Raw genomic sequence first — 22098 nt, 5'->3', positions numbered from 1 at the left:
GCGAATACTCTCTACTACTCTCTAGTGTTCACCTATTGCCATTGTAAATGACAATACCATTTATTTATGTTTTTTAAAAAAAATGAAAAAAAATTCATGAGCAATGCCAATAGCTCTAGCTTTAATAATGCCGAGACCATTGCATTGTAAATGCTTGTTCTTATGATGTGTTGATCTGGAAAATCCCAGTAGTGGAGGTATGATGGCGGTCGGGGACCACCACACCATTAGTGGTCCGACCGCTGTATTACAACCACGGTGGTCGGACCTCCAGGGGACCACCGCAACTGTCAGGGAACTGCATTCCTCACCACCAGGATTTCAGGCAGAGTTCACGCCATGAAATTCTGGCAATGAGGAAACAAAGGGTGCCTTGCCATGCAGAAAAGGGCGTTGGCATTCCCATTGCAGTGCCTTTTTCAAAGGCACCACTGTGGGAACACCAAAGGACCACTCAGCAGAGAACGAGAAATGTCGTAATCTGGTGGGCGGGCAGCCAGCGGTCGAGTTTGGTGGTGAGGCAGCAGATTGGTGGTGTGCAGCTGCACTGCCGAACTGCCCCATTCATAATCAAGGGGACACTTATTCTTTCAACTTGCCTTTACAAACGGAGGACTACTGAAGCACCAGCGAGTCACAGCAGCGCCCAACTCTACTGCTCGCCGCACCCGCTCCGCGGGTGCCGCTTCGCTGTGTGTGGCGGGGCCAGGAACCACATAGCGAGGAGTTCTGTTTCATCGAGGCGGAAAGGCGGTAAGGCGGTACTGGGCGTGTGGAACCAGCGGGGCTGCGAGCGTGCGGGGACTTCAATACCCAGAAGTCCCTGCAAGACCGACGGATAGCTTCCGGTCCGCTCTCCCTGCTGGCCCGCCCCCCCGCCCTCCACGCCTCTATATAATTCCCTCAAACTCCCGCAGCGCGGGACGCAGCCCGGGCGAAGACGGGGCAAAGACAGGGCCGTTTCAGGCCGTTACAGACCGAGCAAGACCGGACCGGGCCATCCCCCTTGGTTGTGCCTCGACCCACACTGTAGTAAAATTCCCATACTATAAAGGCTATATTCTCACTTTCAAATATGTCCGTGCGAGCTACACGAAGTAAAACCACAAAAAATGGTAAAAAGGTTACAGGGACATTGGATGACTTTATCACAAGGACTAGCCTGTCTATTGATAATGAGATTACTAAGCTCCAGCACAGAGTCTCCCTAGAGCTGGAGTCTGCAAGAAAATTGTCAATAGAACTGGCACTGAAAAAGAAATCCTCACTAGGTCATATTGCTACTTCCAAAACCCCTGAGCGCGCTACCGGCCCTGTACCTATCATCACCCTGGCTGAAGTACACTCTACCCATGAGGAGGTAGCTTCCATTGTCAATTCAGAAGTAGGCAGCCAAGGTTTACCTGATAGTGTAGCTTCAGAAAATACTTTACCCTCTGAACTACTGCCTGAGGCTAACTCGGGGGATAAGGTGCTGGGGGAAACTGGTCTGAGCGACACCCGAGAAACTGTTAAGTCACCACCCAAACAGAAACGTAAACGTAAAAACCTATCTGTCTACGCTAGAAAGAAGGCTAAGGTAGCATCAAATCAAAGTCTCCTAGGGGGGGGGCCCCAACAGCCAATTATCATCCCTACTACTGGGACTGACCATATGCCCTCTAATAACCAATGCAACACAGATAACATAGAGTTATCTAACCCGGTACAAAGCATGGATGAATTAGCAGAAGAGGGTGAGAATATCTCTACATCCAGGTACTCCACACAAGGGGACAGGGAAGAGTTTTTGAAAATAGTCTGGGAAACGCTTAAAGCACTTCTCAGGCCATTAGAAGTTAGGTTAGCTGGTATCGAAAATCAATTACTTGAGGTAGAGAAGAGGGTCATAACGTTAGCAAGTATAAGCCTTAATGGCAATGATACTTCCATACTTGCTCCAACTCTGGCACCTGTGGTATCCTCAAATATTAACCCATTTAGTGTGCTGCAACAAAAAGAAGGGGTAGTTAAAAACAAAAACTCCAACTCGAAAGTTATCACCCAAACAGCACCTAGTACCACACCCTTGAATGTGCCACCGGTAAACACAACTAAATCTCAGCCTCCTGTTGCTGCCCAATGTAAAAAATTGCAGCCAGTAAATGTGCCTGCCACTAATCTTCCAGCCCCTAAATCTTCTGTTTTGCAGAAATCCTTGCCAACAACTAGACCCCACAAGAGTAATAATACCCAGGGCCCTAACAAATCCATGCTTGACAGATCCCAAGCTAATAGAATAGACTCACATAACCTCCAGTCAGCCTATTCCTACAACAACTTCAGGGGAGGATATATTGACTTGCCCCCTGATGCTAGTCCATTTGTCATTGTCCTCACTGGTGTCCCCGAACTACAAAATCAAAATGAAGAGAATTTTGCTTCATTAAAAAACAAGGTGATTTATTGGTTAAATTCAAATAAACCGATTCCAAATCACATGAAAAGCAAAATTCTGATGGTACGTAGGGTACCATGGGTTGGACAAATGACAAAGTCAATCCCGGGCGACTGTATAGTCATCTCATTTGAGGAACCCCACAGTGCGGAACAGATCTGTGCATGGAAATCGTATGGCGACACATCTCCCATTACAGCTAGACCCCTCTCATTTTTTTACCCTCCTCCGAGGGTTCCCAAGTATGGTCCTGGTTGGAACACTCCTAATCTGTACCATGGCTATGCACCAAATCTGGCCAGACAAACTGAGCTAAACATGTGGTCTGGAATTCCCACATTCAATAGGTTCAGCTGTCTAGATGCAGTGGACTGACTTGGGACCATGCCAAACTGCATTCCCATGCTCTATGATCTTTATTGTACACTGGGCATGGGGCATGATCTTTCTAGTTTAGGAATCAGCACTTCACATAAGCAAAGCAATTCTGAAGGTAACCCAGTATGCCCTAATACGCTGAAAGAATGTCATGGTGAAAATTTTAATCGTGCAGTGGGGGCAGTGACAACAAATGCAGAGAACCAAATAGACAATACACATTTAGATAGTGTTGTTCCCTTGTCGGCCATAGTAGTGCCTACTGCTAACTGTGACCCTTCTGATAAAGTGCCAACCCCAAAATTGAAATGTCTATCCTGGAATATTGCTGGAGTAGGCAAAAACTTGAAGGACCCCGATTGGGCAGATTATGTTGATTCTGGTGATATTTGCCTACTGCAGGAAACTTGGGCTATGGATATTCCGCACAGGATGGGTTTTAACACCTTGGCTGCTAGGCGTTTTCCCCCTCCTGTGCTGGATATGGATATTTTACATTATTCATGACGAGCTCAGCTCGTCATCAGCACAGCTCAACTGTGCATCATGACGAGCTGAGCTCGTCATGAGCATCGAAAGGGTTAAAACCTTTGGTAATGTGACAACACAGTCTGAGAGGGGAAGGCCAGCTGGGGGATTGATCATATGGATCAAAATCACACTAACTGTAAGGGCTGAATACATAGATACAGGAACCCCTGACATTCTAGTTATAAAGATCACTACTGCAAAGGGGTGTGAATATTACATTATTAATGTCTATAATAGACCTATAGGTCGTTCTAGGGTCTCACCTACCCTGGAAACTTTGGACTCCTTTTTAAAAATGGTGGTCGGTGATGCCCCTGTAATTTTGGGAGGTGACTTGAATTGCAATTTCGAACCAATTCTTGGTATCACTGAAGTTCTCGAGGATGAGGATCAAGCCTATAACATCCCCCAGCTCGAATCCCCAAAATACGTTAAGTGTACCACCTTAGCAGTCCAACTACTAAGGCTAACAGTTGATCATGGCTTGAGAGCATGCAATGGCCGCTTTCCGTCTGACTTAACCAAACAGCCAACCTTTGCAAAATCAGAAAGTAGGCTTGATTTCATTCTTGTATCATTGAGCATCTGGCACTTTATGTTGGATTTTAGAGTAGTAACCAGGGATGAGAGTGATCATTATCCCCTGGAACTCCATATCGATGCACATATGTTCAGTGATCTACCGAACAGGGAAGCTGTTGATGAATCATGTGAAACAGTACACATTAATAACAATAGACGTGCCCTAAAATGGCCGCATTTGCTATCTGATGGCACAATTTTAGCAGCGGTCTATTCGCTTTTTGATTCGATCTTTGGCCCCATAGCTGGCCAACCCTTCCTAACTGAGAACTACGAACATTTTGTAGAACTGCACAACATTTTCTTTGATAAACTTAAGATCTACATGACTAAAATGCCAAAGAAACATCAGCAAAACGTAAGGATGGGTTGCCATGGGAAGCTTTGGTATAATCGCTCGTGTAAGATGGCCAAAAGGAAACTCCTAATTGCTATCAAAGAGGGCTCCAAATTGGACGTTAAACTTGCAAGGGAAGAACACAAGCACGTCTTAAAGGATTCTAAAAAAGAATGGGAAGAGCAGCTCTGGGCAGATATGTTGGCTGCTGCTAAAATAAATGACAATGTTGGCTTCTGGAGGTTGGTTGCAAATGGGGGGCATGCAGGAAGAGCTGTTAAGGACACATTTTTGGATGAATTAACATGGGTAAAACATTTTACATCTCTGTATAAACAATATGACAGTGCTGCTGGAGAGGACCCATGGTTACCCCCACCTCCTGAATGCCTTGATTTTACATTGGAAGAAACAATGAAGGCAATTAATGAACTAAAAAACAGTAAAGCCCCTGGTCCGGATAAAATACCTGGTGACCTATACAAACACGCGATTGAAGTCTGGGCTCCTTACATAAACCGTTTATTTAACGTTTTGTCAAAAGATTGTTCATTTCCCGAAAGTTGGCGTGCAGCAGAAGTTGTATTAATTTTTAAAAAAGGTAACAGATCTGATCCCTCTAACTCTAGACCCATTAGTCTAATGGATACCCTGCAAAAACTCTATGCCAAGCATTTATTATATCGAATAAATGATTGGCTGGAGGAGTCAACAATACTTTCCAAATTTCAGGCTGGCTTTAGGTCCAAGACCAGTAAATTGGACCAGGTCTTCAGATTCTGTTGTATTTACTGGAAGTACGTACACATTAGGAAAGGTCACCTGTATGTAGCGTTTGTTGACCTTAGAGCTGCATTTGATCTTGTTCCTAGAAATTTGCTCTGGAGTTCCTTAAATAAAGCCGGGATGCCAGGGTGTCTCCTAACACAGATAATTGAGTTACATGCTAGAAACCATGCCAACATTAGATGGGGCCCAAATGGTGAACTGTCCCGCGATATTCCAATTGAGCGCGGCGTCCGTCAAGGATGTGTCTTGGCCCCCACTTTATTTTCTATATTTGTTAATGACGTCCCAGAATATCTGAATGCCTGTATCAACGATTCACCCCAGCTACATGGAGAGAGAGTACCTGCGTTGCTCTTCGCGGATGATACCATCTTAATATCCCAGACTAAGAAGGGCCTCCAGGTACTCTTAAACTCCTTTAGTGGTTACTGTGAAAAAAAGGCTTAGAAATAAATATTAACAAAACTAAATGTATGGCACTAAATCCTAGCAGACCTGATAGAGGGATTTTGACTCTGAATGGACAAACCCTTGGAGCTGTTGATAGCTTCTCTTATTTGGGGGTGGTACTTGACTCAAAGTTAACATGGAAGGCCCAAATTGAGAAAAGTAAGGTGGCATATGCTCAAAATGTTAAACCTATAATGAGTAAACTGAATGCTAGTACAAGCAAGAGTGTAACACCTGTTCTTGAACTCTTTAAATTTAAGATCCAATCTGCTACCCTATATGGGGCTGAAATATGGGGTCCCTGGGCCAGAGAGTGCTTTCAAGGATTGGATAACAAATTTATGAGATCAATCGTAAGGGTCCCTACTAGCACCCCCTTAATCCCCCTCCAATTTGATTTAAATTTCAAACGAACTGATTATTTTACAATTTTAAGACCTCTGATGTTCTGGATTAGAATTTGGTCCACTCCAGAATTACTAGACTATAGGAACAGCCTTCAAGAGGTATTAAACCTCGATTCTTTCAACTCTATCCTATGGTTTGGACATATCCAAAAGTGGTTTAGAATGCTGGGTCTGTATTCACTATGGGAACACCCGGAGAACCTTCCACCCTTTGCTAAAACCATGGTGAAGAGAGCTTTTTGGTCCTATATGAACAATAAGTTTGTACACGAGAGTAGAATTGGGACCTTAACTAAAGATTTTTTATTGTTTAAAGGCGAACCCTGTTTCGAATCATTTCTGGATGAAATCGAGCCCCCTGTGGCTAAGACCCTTTACCTGAAATTCAGATATGGGAATCTTATGTTAAATTCTAATTTAGAACGTTGGTCAAAGAAAAGTGTGGCATGTACAATTGACAATAATAGAATATGTCCTATGTGTTTAGTCTCCTGTATGGAGAACGAAGTTCACATGCTTTTTGTATGCAAAGCGTACACGAAAGCCCGGAAAAAATGGCTAAAACCTATGTGTGCTCTCCTAGGGACTAGAAATTGTCTTACAGCATATAGGATTGTTAAAACTGATACTGCCAGGTCATTGTATTTAGCATCAGCAGATTCCTACATTCAGTGTTTTTTATACGAAAGAAATTGGGTCAAATGCTTTGAGAAATTGGGTCAGATACCTTAAGAAGGTCTATTTTATATTACACTCCTGTTGCCAAATGAATTATGCTAAATGAATTATCTCAAATGAACCATGTTATAAGGAGACTGATGAATTGTGACTCTTTGCACTTTATTTCTAAAAAGAAAAACTTAAGCATTCTTTTATGAACTGATGTGCGTAATTGACTGTTCTCTTGTTTTATGTATGTATACATATGTGTCTTTTATGGCTATTTTGCCGAAATAAAGATTTTAAATAAATAAAATAAAATAATCAAGCCCTATTTCTTCTAACAAGAGGCGGCTTAAATTGACCTGAGTGCCAATAGAAAGGTATCAGGCCAGTTAGCCTCGTTTCTTTACACATTTTAGGCACTTTATTTTTGAGAGTCCAATTATACCTCTCAACTTTCCCTGAGGACACAGGGAGATAGGCACAATTAAACTTTTATTGAACCCTATTGTTCCTGAACTACAGTGAACACAAAAGGAGTCCCTTTATCACCTCCAATCCTGTTTGGAATCCCTATACTAGATATAAACTCTTGTCATAGTCTTCTAGCTATAGTAATAGGATCAGCTCAACTAGAGAGGTAAGCCGTATTCCAGTCAGAAAACATGCACACTAATACCAGCTCATGCCACAAGACCAGTACTGGGGCCTCTGGATGAAATTGATCTACACATGCGCAGCAGGATCAATGGGCCGGATGTGATGTGTGTACTCAGGATACTTTTTCCCCCATCAATATACGTTTGACATAAGGCACAAGTTTGGCAATCAGGGACAGTTTTTCCATTAGGGCATTGAGGTTACGCTCCCCCCCTCCCTATTCACAGACCAAAATAAACATTTCCAATCTGCCACATACAGATAAAGATGTACTTTTAAAATCATTATTGTCAATGGCTGGCTTCTCTCTCTCTTTCTCTCCGAGAAAGGGGCAGTCAGTCAGGCATAGTACAGCAACACAAACAAAGGTTATGTGCCTATGGCTCTCTAAGCAGTAGTGTGACACTAGCCCCTGCAGCCCCCGGTGTGGGGGGCCCGAGCTCCAGGTGGACCTTGTATCCACTGTGCATGGGCAGCAGACCCCTGGCCTGAGAGTTCCTGACTGGGTCCGGAGCATGGGGGACCCCCTCCATGTACTTTGCAGGGGAGCCCCCTCACATTTCGTTATGCCACTGGCTCTAAGAATGACAGCATGATGCAGGGTTTACCTTCACACACCCCTTAGTACAAAAGTAAGTGGAGCACCCCTTAGTACAAAAGTAAGTGGAGGTACACCATTACATAATGCAGACCCTGGGCGTTTCCATGCACAGCCCAGTCTGAGGCTGTGCATCACGTCAAGCCTTTTAGCAAATCTAATTCTGTCTCAGTTATCACAATGCATGCACACAATCCTGCCTGACCATGATGGAATTGCATTGCCTGTTCCTATAGGTTTTACAGACCTGCCCTGATCGCCGGTCCCGGCGTCTGTAGCTCTGTCAGTTGCGGGACTGACAATGCAGTAGAGCAGCACTGACAGAGTTAGTCAAACATACAGAGCACCTAAACCGGCGAGGCGGCGCGCTCTGCCTCAGAGGTCGTCGTATTTTCAAGCTTACAGACAAGGACAGGTGTGCCGCCAAGCACAGCAAAGGCAACATCTTTCACTTCCAACCAATCCCAGGGACTGTGAAACAATACAATTGAATTGACAGTGGAAATGTCAGTTCTGTTTTTCATTTCTCTTATCCAGCGCATACCACAGAAATATTTTGAAGAGAAAGGATTGCATGTTTGTTTGTTGCTGGGTAAGTAAAACTCAGAAAATAGCATGACACCTATAGCTTCAACGATGCCATTTAGCTGGGGTTGTCTCTCCAATTGCTTACGTTTAACTTCTCTGTCATGAGCGTCGATTCACCAAACCACCAAGGGTACTGGAAGTGACGTCACAACCCTTTGACCCCGCCACCCCCCAATTATGGGACAAGACATGACATTACAAGATCTTTGACCTAGTGACATCACAGGAGCTGTCACTGCATGGCCTTTGGCATGGTACCATCAAACAAAGTGATGTTTCTGTCCTTTGGTTAGTTACATCTGATAGAAAGTCTGGACAACATATAGCTGCAAACGAAATACTCTATAAACGAACTATGTTTGTTCAAATCCTATTGAAAATGCTGCTACACACATTGTTTGTTTCAAATAATTTCTTCAGAAACAGGGTTGAGATAATGCAGCATCAGCTGAACCTATTAAATAGAGGACAATATTGGAAAATATGCTGGAGAAGTTGAAATCAGCCAATATCATTACCAAATAACTTATAGATTGGGAATGTTGATGGGTCTAGAAAACTTAGCACAAGTACACTTTGCCATTTGTTATAGAAATTACAATTAACATGTAATTAAAAGTCATTCTTAGAATGTAGGTCAGAGTGTCATTTAATGCAGATCACATTCTCCAGACAACCTTCCTTTCCATTACATGGTGTATATATAGTTTCTCATCTAAGGCACCTATGCACCTTCCCAGGTTTACAATAAATTATGACTTCTACAGAAAAAATTGCACATTGCCAGTATTCATGTTACTTTCAGCATGTTTAGTTTGTTAGGAAAAGAGGGGAAGAAGTTATTTTCGTGGAAAAAGCTACTGGCTGCCATGCAGATGTCGAATGACTGATGAGAAGAGTACTTTGCACCAGTCGCGGCTGGTCCAGCGCATGAGTAGTGGGGTGGGGGAAGAGGGCGTTAAGGGGTGGAGCCTTTTTATTTTTTAAATCACTTACCTGTCGCCCGGCCGGCTGCCACCTCTCTTCCGTCCTCTTCCAGGCTTCTGCTGGAATAGGAAGCAGGATAGGCTCCCCTGAGCCAATCACAACGTTGCAATGCAGCATTGTGATCGGTAAGCAACCAGGCTCCCCTAAGCCAATCACAATGCTGCAATGCAGCGTTGTGATTGGTCTGAGCGCCGTGGTTTGGCGCTCAGATGGGGAATGGAAGCCTGGGCATGTTTTCCACCCAGGGTGTCACCACTTCTCCCCTGCGCAGCCCTGACCTGCTCCACAAAGCTGCCCCATGACAGAAAAATAAAATGCTAATAACATTGTGTTATTATTTTATTTTTCCTTTTTTGCCGTGCTGAAAGGCAGTGGGGCGACACTCCTCTGCCTTAGCGGAGGAGCCGCCCCTGCTTTGCACGCTGTAAGTCAGGAGGCTGACCTACATGGCTATTATTATGATGCTGTTGCTTGCCATCCTTGAAAAGAAGAAGGCTCTGACTCGGCAGTAAATAGTTGCCTGACTAGCAGGATATAAAGAGGCCAACAGATGAAATAATGCCTGCTGTGGTTCACATGATGGTTGTGCCTCTTGCTATGAAGAGACTGACCCAAGGGTAAGTTGGTGCTCGACTAGTCAGAAATCAAGAAGCTGGATGAAAGTGCAACAGACACAGTTTGCAGATCTCTGAATAGGATACTGGTGACTTCAAAGAATAGTTGCTGTACTGATGCATGGCAAGCTTGACAAGAAAACTAAACTCTGTGGTCAGCAAGATTGGCTTGGCTATCAGGAAATCAAGAAGGCTAATTGTGCTTTGTGTTACTGTTTTCATAGCTCTAGCTGATGTGCTGAGGCTGCATATCCATTGTGTTAGGAAGGAACTAACTAGCAAGTTGGCGCTTTGCTGATAGGGATTGGCAGCATGGTTAATGCTGTCTTCATGAACCTACCTAGGGTACTAGTGAGAGAGCGCAAACTGACCTAAATGTATAAGTACATCACATTTACACATAGTAAGCACAAGTCATGAAGAGAAATGCCATGAGTGCTGATATTATATGCATCTATACTCTGAAATGTGTAGTTAATCTAGAGATTTATGTAGAAGTGGAACTAATGCAGAAATGTGTGAAAATGTATAACCTTATTAGACGTGATTAATCCTGAATCCATGTCGTGTAGCTGCTAAAATGTAAGAATGACATGCTGCAAACACAGAACGCAGTAGGCCTCAGGGCCAGAGCTGAAAGGGTCGGGAAAGGTGTTCGTTTGCACGACATGGATTGCACTAATGTCATTTAGTAGTCAAGTTAATGGGTCATATTTTATAGATGTGTTTACCTAATCATAGGGTAGAGTATTAACATGCTATTAAATTAATGAAGGATTTGAAGGGTATAATCATTATGAGAAATGTTGTAGGCCTGAAATGTTTAAAGACACTGATTTATACGTATTAGTCTGTGCTGAGAATAATATTGCAAGCTTTTGTTAGAAGTCTATGAGAATTGGGATCCTGGCTGCAGATGTCTGTCTGCAAGAGAAAGGGGGGATCCAATTATAAATGAAATGAATAGAGGTTTGTTCAGGAGCCGGCACAGACACGGAGGAGGGTTCAGGAATGTTTTAAGGGGTATCAGCGGGCCGGAGAAGAGTCTGAGAAGCAAGGTCAACTCTAACGCACGAGACCTCATTATGGAAAAAGCCAGAAGCTACACCACGTGAGGGGCGTCTCACGAGGGGCGTCTCAAATGTTGTTGTATGTTTTGTATTAGGGACAGCACCCCTGGGTGGAGTTAGAGCAGATGCCTGAGGACCCTTTAGAGAGCGGATGGGTAGGCAGAGAGGGGTCATGACTGGAGGACTATAGGTTTTCACCAAGAGACTAAGAGTGGGTGATCTTCCTAGGAAGTCATTCACAGCTGACACCTTTTGATAGGTTGAGACTTTGTTAAGTAGGGATACCATCCAGAGCAGGGTAGGGACAGCCTAACCTGTATTTTCCCTCCAGCCCTAAATGACGGAGAGATCACAATACGTGTCTATGCTTGCAGCCTTGTTATTCTTAGAACTTGTACTTGTAGTCTTCTTTGCTCGTCTGAGGGTTTTCAGAGAGCACATGTATGTAGTTGGGCCCGTGTATCTTGTGAATCTCATTTTGAGATGCATGTACTTGCAGCTAATTCTAACTTTATAATAAATCTTTGAAAGCTAGAAGTTGTTTGTGATCCTTCAGAGCGGAGTCCATTATTGGGTGAACTAACCTGGTAAGAGATACACTTTCTTCCCTCAATGACAGGCAACAAAGGTTCAGACGACCAGAACGGGGTTTTAGATCAAGAGTGATAAGGTAGCGATCAAAATCTCGCCCCAGCAGTTGGTAGCTATAGAGGATGGTTGCCTTCTTGAGGAAGGTGATCTAGGCCAGGTTAGATTACCCCAAGGCCCCTAGAGATCGATGATCAGAAGAACCGCCCGCCGAAGAAGGTCCGGATGACGTGAGACAGAAAAGCAGCAGTATCGGTCGAGAGTGAGTATAAAGGGTCATGCGTGTTAGATTGCGGTGTTTTTGATTTGTATCTATGTTGTAATGTCTGGCGGAGTTGAATGTCTGTAGAGTGACTGTGGAACAGGTTGTGAGCGCGCGCAACCGGTGGAAATCTTAAGTTCAAGGAGAGCTTAAGTGGTTCGGGTGTATCGGACATCCAGAGAAATTGTCAACCAGTGTGAAGGGGGTCATGAGGTACCATTGATCGCCCGCAGGACCGAGATAGGGGGAACGTAAGAATGAGTGCGTGAGTAACGGACGCTGGTCGGAGGTTACTGTGTGTGTAAGCAACCTATCAGAGAGACGATAGACATTTCGTCAGTTGTGTTGACAATTACAGATAGACTGTGGACGTACAGTCGAGGGAAGTGACCGCTTGGTCGGAAGTAGTCATTTTTCAGGGTATGAATGGGACGCATGCATGACCGGGAGAAGAGCTGAGAAAGGAGAGGTGCTGCTGCGAAGCGGAGACGAGTGACGTCAGAAAGTGCAGCGCTGAGATTGGCCGGCCGGAGAAAGACCGCGCTGCGATAGGCCAGCTAGCAAAGCCGCGCTAGGATTGGTGGATTGTCATCAGGAAGTAAACAGAGTATTGAGGCTGGAAATAGTGCGTATAATCATGAAGTGTTTTAAATGGTTGAGAGCGGCGTTTAAAAAAGAGAGGCGGGGATCTTATGAAGGGGAAGAAGCCCCGCCGGAGGGTACGCCGGCTCGTTATATGGCGGCAAATGTTGGGCTGCATACAATATTGTGGATTTCAGAGTGGAGTAAGATTACAGAGGGAAATGAGGAACTGACGTTTCCGAAGTACGGGACGTTCAGATTAGAGGTGCTACACCGATTAAAAGCAGTTATGACCTCAATGAGACCCATGCCTAGACCGACCCAGTTTGAAGCTCTCAATGCCTGGATTAGGGCAGCGCACGAGAAGAACCTGAATAGACGACAAGAAAGGGTGAAACGATCGGTAAGAGCAGTGCAGGATGCCAAGTGGGATGCAGATGCTAAAAGATGGAGAGTGCATAACATGGAAGTAAATAAATTGTACCCAGTGTTAGAAGCGCCCGGAAACAAAAGCCCCCTAGAAGAAGATGATGAGAGCGAAACGGAGGACAGCCTGATAAACAGGTTACTGACAGATAGGCCACCCCCGTATAACAGAGCAGGGGGAGATGTCGAGCATAGTGAAAGGGGGGGGGGGGCAACGTAGGAGAGCATGGAACGCTTCCCAGTTTAGATTGGGATCCCGCTGCAAAGAAAGAACTGTCCCAGCCTAGTCCGGTGCAGCAGGTGGTCGGAAGGTTTGTGGTACAACGGGTGCCGGAAACGGAGTGTGCCACATCTTACGCACTACCAGATGCCCTGCAAGTACCTGTTACTATAGGCCCTATAGTATCGATTTATGACCCAGAAAGAGCTAGAGGGGGGGAACAGGTACGAAGGGACAGAGAAAGAGCAGAGATGGCAAGGAGGAACGATACGATCAATTCCCCAAGTCAGTTGCCGATACCAAGAGAGTGGAGCACCCCGGTACACACAGCAGAGGATCCAGTAGGGGATCCGGGGGGCCATAGATGGCCAGTGGATATGAAGGGATCAGGACGGAAATCGTTTCAGGAGTTAAACGAGTACCTGAAGAAGTGGGATGAGGCAGTAGAGGCTCACAAGAGCATCATAGCTGCGGAAGCTGGAAGGGAAGGTCAGGATAGCAGAACCCGGACTCACTGCGGGGCTGAGGAAAGCAGTCCGGAGTGGGACGGGAGGGAGAAGGACAGTAGGGGAGTCACCCATTGGGCCCGGAGTGGAGGTAGATCAGACCTGGAAAACGGGGGCCCCGAGAGTGGGGGGGTGTCTCGCCCAATACACAGTGAAGGAGACAGGAGAACGCGGGAGTACAGAGACAGCTTTAAGTGTACCCACTGTGTGCCCGGCAACAGAGAACAGAATGGGAGTTGCGAGAGGCCGCGCCACAGTCCCTGTGATGACGGACAAGAGCGCAGTCCAGGGGATATGGGGAACCAAGAAGGATCATATCGGATACTGAGTGATACTAGACAGAGAGAGAATGGCGACCGGAGGGAGAATAGCAGAGAGTCCTACTGTGAAAAGAGAGAAGAAAGAGAGAATGGACAAAGTAAGATTGGGGGTAACAGGCCCGTGTTCCATCACCTTCCAAGATCGGATGGCCGAGCATGGGACCTGGAGAGATGGGAGCAAGGGAGAACACTCCTTAACTCTCCCGAACCCAAACGTAGGGCTCGGAGTTGGGATGGGAGAGAGACCTGTGAACCCCCTTCGAAAGACATATTGCGAGCTGAGATAAAAGCCAAGAGACTCGATGTCGCCAGCTTAAAGTCAGATCTGGATGACATGGTAGATGGTACCCTGCCTTTAGAAAGAATGGAAATGTATGAGCAGAATGAAATACTGTTCATGGCAAAGGACATCACTCGAAAGGCGAGAACAATCCATGAGAAGTTAGTCGAACTAGCAGGCAAATATATGGTGGACCTGTCAAGGACCAAAGCATTACAGGGTACCCACAGGCTACATTATTCAGATCGAGACCTAGATGAGAGGAGAACAATCGGACTGAAAACGCACATAAGGGAACTGATCACTGGAATAAGGATGTGGAGGGCACTAGATAAATGGGAGGAAAGGTGGTCCAAGAAAGGGACCGTCAGGAGAAGCATGCTTGGTATGACACCAGGAGGACTGCAGAGAATAGAGGCATATCCTTTGCGTGAAGTTGCAAATAGGAACTATGTGCACGTGCCATGGAGTAGGGGAGATTTAGCTGCTTTTACCACTTCCTTCCCCAAATTGCGGGAGAACCCAGTTGAGTGGTACAAGCAAGTTGAGAGATTCGTAAAAATCTCAAAGGTCCTATGGATAGATCTGAACACGCTGTTTGACATCGTAGTACCAGGAGATTTGTGGACAGCATGCAAGGTTAGCGCTGAGTGGCCCACAACAGAGCCAGAGAGAGATGCTAAGACTAATGGGCCGTCCGAGACCGTAATGGCAAAATACGAGAGAGTGATGACTTGGCTGAAAGAGAAAGTGCCAATGCAGGACATAGATTGGGTCAAAATAGATCGAACTAGACAGGAACCCAAAGAGACAGTTCACGAATACTATGAGAGATTGCTGAAGGCGTTTAAACAGTATAGCGGTCTGGATGTAATGGATCCGAAGGACATAGGGCAATTTGTGTCCAAGTTCGTCCTGGGCCTGAGACCGGATATCAGTTTAATGATTCAGCAACACTTGATTTGTTGGCAAAATAAACCCTTAGATGAAATCCTGAGATATGCCAGGTACTGCTGTGATGAGATAGACTCCAAGGCAAAGAAGCTAAAAGAGAAACTGATGGTGGTGCAGATGCAGGCAGCCGGAAAGGGGGGACAGCAGCAACAGCAACAAGGAACAGGAACTGGGGGGAAGAAACAGTATAGCCAGAACAAGGGCAATGAGGAGAACTCCACCTTTAGACCCAGAATAGACATAGCTGTCTTGAAGAAAACGACTCGGTGCCACCAGTGTAACGAGGTGGGGCATTGGAAACGCGAGTGTCCCTACAATGTTGAAATAGGGGAACAGGAGGTAGAGGAGGAAGAGGTCCAGAGTACGCCTGCGAGAGGGGTAACGCAATACCAGGGAAAGGTGCTCAAAGGGGGGGCCCCTCCTCCACGAGCCCAGTTCCCTCAGCCACCCAGAGTAGGGACTATGGGTAAGACATATAGACAGATGCCCCTGTTTGTAGGAGGAGAGGAATGCTATTACGTAGACCCACTAACTGGACAGAGAGTGGAAAGGGAGGACTGTACCCTCGGGGCAGCCCTGGAGGTGGATCAAAGGGGACCCTATGTTGAGGCCGAAGTGGCAGGGTGCCCCACGACATTCCTAGTGGACACAGGAGCCACTCGATCCACGATCAGATCAGCCGCAGTTCCAGGCCTGCCCATGTCTGGAGAGACAATACAAGTGGTGGGGGTCGCTAACAGGAGAATAACCAGCCCATTGACTGAACCAGTGCAGGTGAAAATAGGGAAGTACAGCGATGAGCACCAGTTTGTGGTTTGCGATTCTAGTCCTGTATGTCTGCTAGGAAGAGACCTTTTGTGCAAGTTAAATTGTACAATATACTGCACACCACAAGGAGTGGAGGTATTGACCAATGACGATGATGCTGACTTCAAAGTTGCAAATTCAAGAATATGTGTGGAGCTGTACCCCACTCTGACAGTAGATGAACTCCCCTGGGATCTGAGAGAGACAGTGGCACCAGAAGTGTGGGATTTCACTGGGGAAGAGATTGGATTGGTCAAAGGGGTGGACCCAGTGAAAATTGTAGTGAAACCGCATGCTGAGTTTCCGAGAACACCCCAATATAAATTGACTCCAGAAACGATTGCAGGTATAAAGCCCGTGATCGAGTCCATGATTAAGCAGGGAATACTGAAAGAGATCGTGGGTAGTCCATGTAACTCCCCGATTATGGGTTTGCAAAAACCAAATGGGAAATTCCGGATAGTGCAGGACCTCCGAAAGATTAATAACATAGTTGTCTCATGTTGTCCAGTGGTACCGAATCCATCAGTGATACTGTTTCAGATACCGTTTCAGGCCGAATGGTTCACTGTGATAGATCTTTGTCAGGCTTTCTTTTCGATCCCTCTGGACGAAGAGAGCCATTTCCTTTTCGCATTTAAGCTGGAAGGTCGCGTCCTAACATGGTGTCGTATTCCTCAGGGGTATACAGAGAGCCCATCGATCTTCAACCAGCTTCTGAAGAAAAATCTTGAAAGTCTAGTGCTGCCCCAGAAGTCAGTTCTGGTCCAGTACATAGACGACCTCCTTGTGGCGTCAGAAACAGAAGAAGCTTGCAGGGAGGACTCCATTGCTTTGCTAAATCACCTAGCTGAAAATGGGCACAAGGTGTCCCCGGGAAAATTACAGTACTGCCTGACAGAAGTGCAGTACTTGGGACACAGAATTGAGAAAGGCAAACGAAAAGTGTCACCAGACAGGATAGAGGCGATCATGAAGATGAATGCGCCTAAAACACAGAGAGAAGTCAGGATGTTCCTAGGGATGGTGGGTTATTGCCGACAGTGGATCGCGAACTTTTCACTGAAAGCAAAACCCTTGCAAAAACTGACGCACAAGGAGGTGAGCGATCCGGTACCATGGGACAAAGACTGTTTGATGGCGTTCCTACAGCTGAGAGAGGACCTGTGTCGTGCTCCTGCTCTGGGAATGCCTGATTACGATAAACCATTCTTGCTTTACTGTTGTGAGAGAGAGGGTTGTGCGCTGTCTGTGTTGGTCCAAATTCATGGGAATGCCCGTAGACCAGTTGCTTACTTCTCGGCTACTTTAGACCCAGTAGCCGCAGCGTTGCCCGGATGTCTCAAATCCGTTGCCGCAACAGGTGTCAGTATCGAGAGGTGTGAGAACATTGTAATGGGGCATCCGTTAGAGGTGTACGTGCCCCATTCTGTTGAACTATTGATGACCAGGACCAAAACACAGCATCTGACCAATAGCAGGCTCACGCGCTATGAGCAAGTCATTCTTGCTGCAGAGAACGTGACCCTCAAGAGATGCTCTGTTTTGAACCCTGCTACCTTGATGCCACTCCCAAATGATATCGATGATGATGAATGTACAGACCATGACTGCCTCGATGTGACTGAACTATGCACCAAACCTAGACCCGACATCGTGGATGAGCCACTGACTGACCCAGATGAAATTTTCTTTGTCGACGGCTCATGTGTAAGAGACGAAGTTGGGAAGTTGAGAGCAGCTTACGCTGTTTGTACAATTACTGGAGTTGTGGAAGCTGGATGCCTGGAAGGAGTACACTCCGCTCAGGTAGCCGAGATTATTGCCTTAACGCGTGCTTGCTTGGCAAGCAATCAAATTCGAGTCACCATATACACCGACAGCCAATATGGTTACGGGGTAGTTCACGATTACGGGCAGTTGTGGTCTCAAAGGGGTTTCATGACCTCTTCAGGCTCTCCCATTCGCAATGGAGAGTTTGTGCGCTTGTTGTTAGAGGCGTTGCAATGTCCAGCAGGTATCGCAGTTGTGAAGTGCACCGCACATACCAGAAACATGGACTTCGTGTCACAAGGCAATAGATATGCCGACGAAGTCGCGCGGTATTGCGCGGAACAAGGGTACTCTTTCACAGAGGTGGAAGTGGGTGGAATAAATGTAAGAACTGAATTAGCTATGATATTAGAAACTGTTGATACTTGGGACGAACTGAAGTGCATGCAAGAAAATGCTCCTGATTTTGAAAAGCAAACATGGGAAAAGGCAGGATGTGTGGTGGGTGAGGCTCATTTCTGGGTCTCAGCAGATGGAAGAGCAGTGTTACCCAATGAGATGGTGAGCCCAATGGCTAGACAAATCCATGGTCCCGTACACCTAGGGAGAGACGCCATGCTGAGAGTATTTATGCAAACCTGGTATAACCCTAAATTCAGAGTAGCAGCCGAAGCAGTGTGCCAGCGTTGTGTGACCTGTCAGCAGTTGAATGTAGGGAATAGGACACCAGTTGCACTGAGCCACATAGGGAGGTCTGGGGGTCCATTCAACCGTATGCAGTTGGATTTCATTGAACTGCCAAGGTGCAACCGCCTCCGTTATGTCCTGGTGGTTGTTTGCGTATTCTCCAGATGGGTTGAGGCATACCCTACACGTAGGTGCGACACCCTCACAGTGGCCAAGTTACTGCTTAGGGAGCTCATTCCGCGCTTCGGGGTACCGGCCTCTTTGGAATCAGATAGGGGAACGCATTTCAACAGCGAGCTTGTGAAGATGATTTGTGCGGCTCTGAACATTGATCAGAAATTGCATTGCAGTTACCGACCAGAAGCCTCAGGAATTGTGGAGCAGATAAATAGCACTATTAAGGCCAGAATTGCAAAAGTGTGTTCATCAACGTCCTTGAGTTGGCCTGCCGCTCTGCCATTGGTCCTTATGAGCCTCCGTAGTACCCCAGACAGAAGAACGGGGCTGTCGCCCCACGAGGTGTTAATGGGGAGAGCAATGAGGTTGCCATCTGTCCCAACTGCCGCACTGTTAAACATCACAGATGATATGATCCTGGACTATTGTAAGGGGCTGTCTGACGCCATTCATTCTGTGTCCCTTCAGGTGCAGGCTGCCGAAGTTCCATCGTGCCAGGACCTGTGTCATGACCTGTGCCCTGGAGACTGGGTGCTTGTACGAAAGCACGTGAGAAGAAGCTGCCTGGATGTTCGTTGGCGTGGGCCCTTCCAGATCATCCTGATCACGAATACTGCAGTGAAGGTGGGAGGCCTGCCCAATTGGATCCACGCGTCGCATACGCGGAGGGTTCCAGCACCTCTGGAAGAAACAGCTCCTCTCTCGGATAGAAGTCCAGCTGCGGACCGAGAAGCCATAGAGGGGGCCAGCCAAGCTGTAGAGGTGCCAGAAGAAGCAGGGAACGAGTCTGACCAAGCTGAGGACGGTCAGTACAACAGCGAAACAGACGACGCTACTGAAGGAGGAAGTAGCTGGGAGTACGAATCAGACACTGACCAGTCTGAAAGAGAGCGTGAACAGACCAGAAGGAGAAGGAGCAGAAGGGTACGTGGAGAAGCTAATTGGCCACAAAGAAGGAGCTCTAGCCTGAGGTCAACTCCAGAGAGAACCCTTGCTCCGATATCAGAGGACTCAGACCCGGAAGAAGGTGCTCAGGGCGCTGAAGCACCGGACTTGAGAAGGTCAAGAAGAGTGCGTGTGCCTAGCAGAAGATACGCCACCCCTGAGTGGACATATCTGGCGACAAATGTCTTTGGAACGGGAGACAGGGAGGATACGAGCGGTGGTGGTGTCCAGCTCTGAGCCCATCATCACAGTGGAAGTACAGCTGTTAGTACCCGGAGTCGAAGCAGAAGGGTCACTAACTTTCACACTCCCCAGCCCTCCCCGCCTCAGCAAGTTAAAGCACATGTTTTTCACAGAATTGCAATTCCCCGACTTTGGTACAAAGATAACAAGCCATGAAGAGCACGTTCTTCGTTTGGAAATATTGAACTATGCTGTCCAAGCTGCAGGCTCAAGCCTGATTGTGGATGCTTAGAGACTTTGTAAATAAGCAAGAAAAAGAAGACTACCTAGCGCCCAGGAAGCAGAGAATCTTAGGGACCTTCCTTTGAGTTGACGGAGAAGGGCTAGGGTTGTCTGTGTTAAAGCTTTAAAAGACTTTTGCAAAGGAGGTTGTCAGCTTCCAGTTGTGTGGTTCTAAGGACAAAAGGAGCAAAAAGGACTGTAAAGGAACGAGAAGAAAGGAACTTTGTGCTGAGAAAAAGAGAGAGTCATACTGTCTGACGAAATGGAAGCCGGCACCCCGAATCGTAGAGCCAAATGTATAATAGGCACACTAATAGTAGGAGTGATATTTTTAATAGTTTTAGTAGTCACAGTTTCCTATGTAAAGGGACATGAGGATGAGGCAAAGGTAACCAATGTGAAATCTGTAGTGACACCTAAACCCACTGTTGCTGGTAAGAAAGGGGAAAACATTCAGGAGAAAGCGTTATTAGCAGTAGAAGCCCGTAGGTTACACGTGGATGAGTCCCAAGGCGACTTTAGGTCAAATGCTTATGCTAAACTTTTGTATGAATACGTGGATGCCATGGAGGTTAAGGACTGCTACGTCTGCATGCAGTTGCCGGCGTCTGTAGATGAAGGCATTAGATATCATCACCTCCCGCTGACATATGGCATTACATGTAGCTTATTGCTTAGTATATTTTATGGGAGAGATAGTTTTGAATACTATTTCTCCAATTATGACTCAGTGTTACCAGAAGTCCCAAATTACAAGCAAATGAACAAATGGGACTACTGGAAGAGTGAAGACAGATTGGCCAAGTTCTTCATTCATTGGATTACCTTAGATACTTCACATGCCCGCAGAAATAACCTGACATGCAAGGTGTCAGAAGTCGAGAAGAAGTTTATAGGGCAGGTGGATGATCGATACAGGAGACAAAAGATTTTGAAAAAATCAGGACAATGGAAAGCAGATTGGACCGAGGAAGAGAAGGCACACAAAAGAAAGGGTAGTAGTGGTCCAATAGCTTTGGATAGAACGCAGAGAGGAAAGCTATGTCTTCACAGAGCCAAAACGTATTATGAAAATGTATACGTAGGAGAAGTTAGCTGTGAACATGCTTTCAATCTAGAATATTATACCAAGGATTTCCTGAAAGGAATGCAAGTGATTCCAAATGTATATTTTGTATGTGGAAGAAATGCCTACGTGAGACTACCTGATAACTGGTATGGATCATGCTACCTGGCAATTGTCTTCCCCAAAATATATCATGCCCAAGACTTAGAGATCATCGAGGGCAAGGCTTCAGCAAGGGGGAGAAGAGATCTAGGAGATACGGAAATGGTTGGAGATGTATTTGGAGCTGTATTCCCTCTTTTAGGACTGATCCTTAATGATGTCAAAATTAGACGACTGGCAACAGTCGTAGACAGGTTGTCTGCCAGCACTGCTCAGTCCTTAATGCTGGTGGAAGGAGAGATGCAATCGATAAGGGCCATGGTTCTTCAAAACCGTCTTGCATTAGACGTCCTGCTAGCAAAGGAGGGCGGAGTCTGTAAGGCTTTGAAGGTCCAGGAATGTTGTACTTACATTCCAGACAATTCAAAGCCCCTTGAGAAAGTTATTATGAACATAACTGATATTCACAAAGAGATCGAAGACCTGAGTAGAGAAAATGTCTGGGAAAAAGTGGGCCATGGAATGAGTGAAGCTGGAGGTTGGTTCACCACATTAGGCAAAAGCTTCGTGTGGTATGTGCTGAAACCTATCATCATAATATTGATCTGTGGGATCATGTTGTGGGGATTGGTGAGGGCATTCAAATGGTACAGAGCAAGGAGGTTGGAGAGGGCCCAGAGAGAACAGCTACAGAGATTAGCTGCCATACAAGACAATCAGTACAGGAGTCTGAGGGCTCTAGAAACGCAGAAACGAGGTACATTAGCAATCACTTCAGTTTAAATGTTAGTGATGACCCCGAGAGGTCATCAAAGGGGGGAACTGAGAGAGCGCAAACTGACCTAAA

Source organism: Lissotriton vulgaris, chromosome 3_1, assembly GCF_964263255.1.
Source record: "Lissotriton vulgaris chromosome 3_1, aLisVul1.2, whole genome shotgun sequence".
Classification (NCBI taxonomy): domain Eukaryota; kingdom Metazoa; phylum Chordata; class Amphibia; order Caudata; family Salamandridae; genus Lissotriton; species Lissotriton vulgaris.
This window is presented reverse-complemented; position numbering follows the sequence as displayed.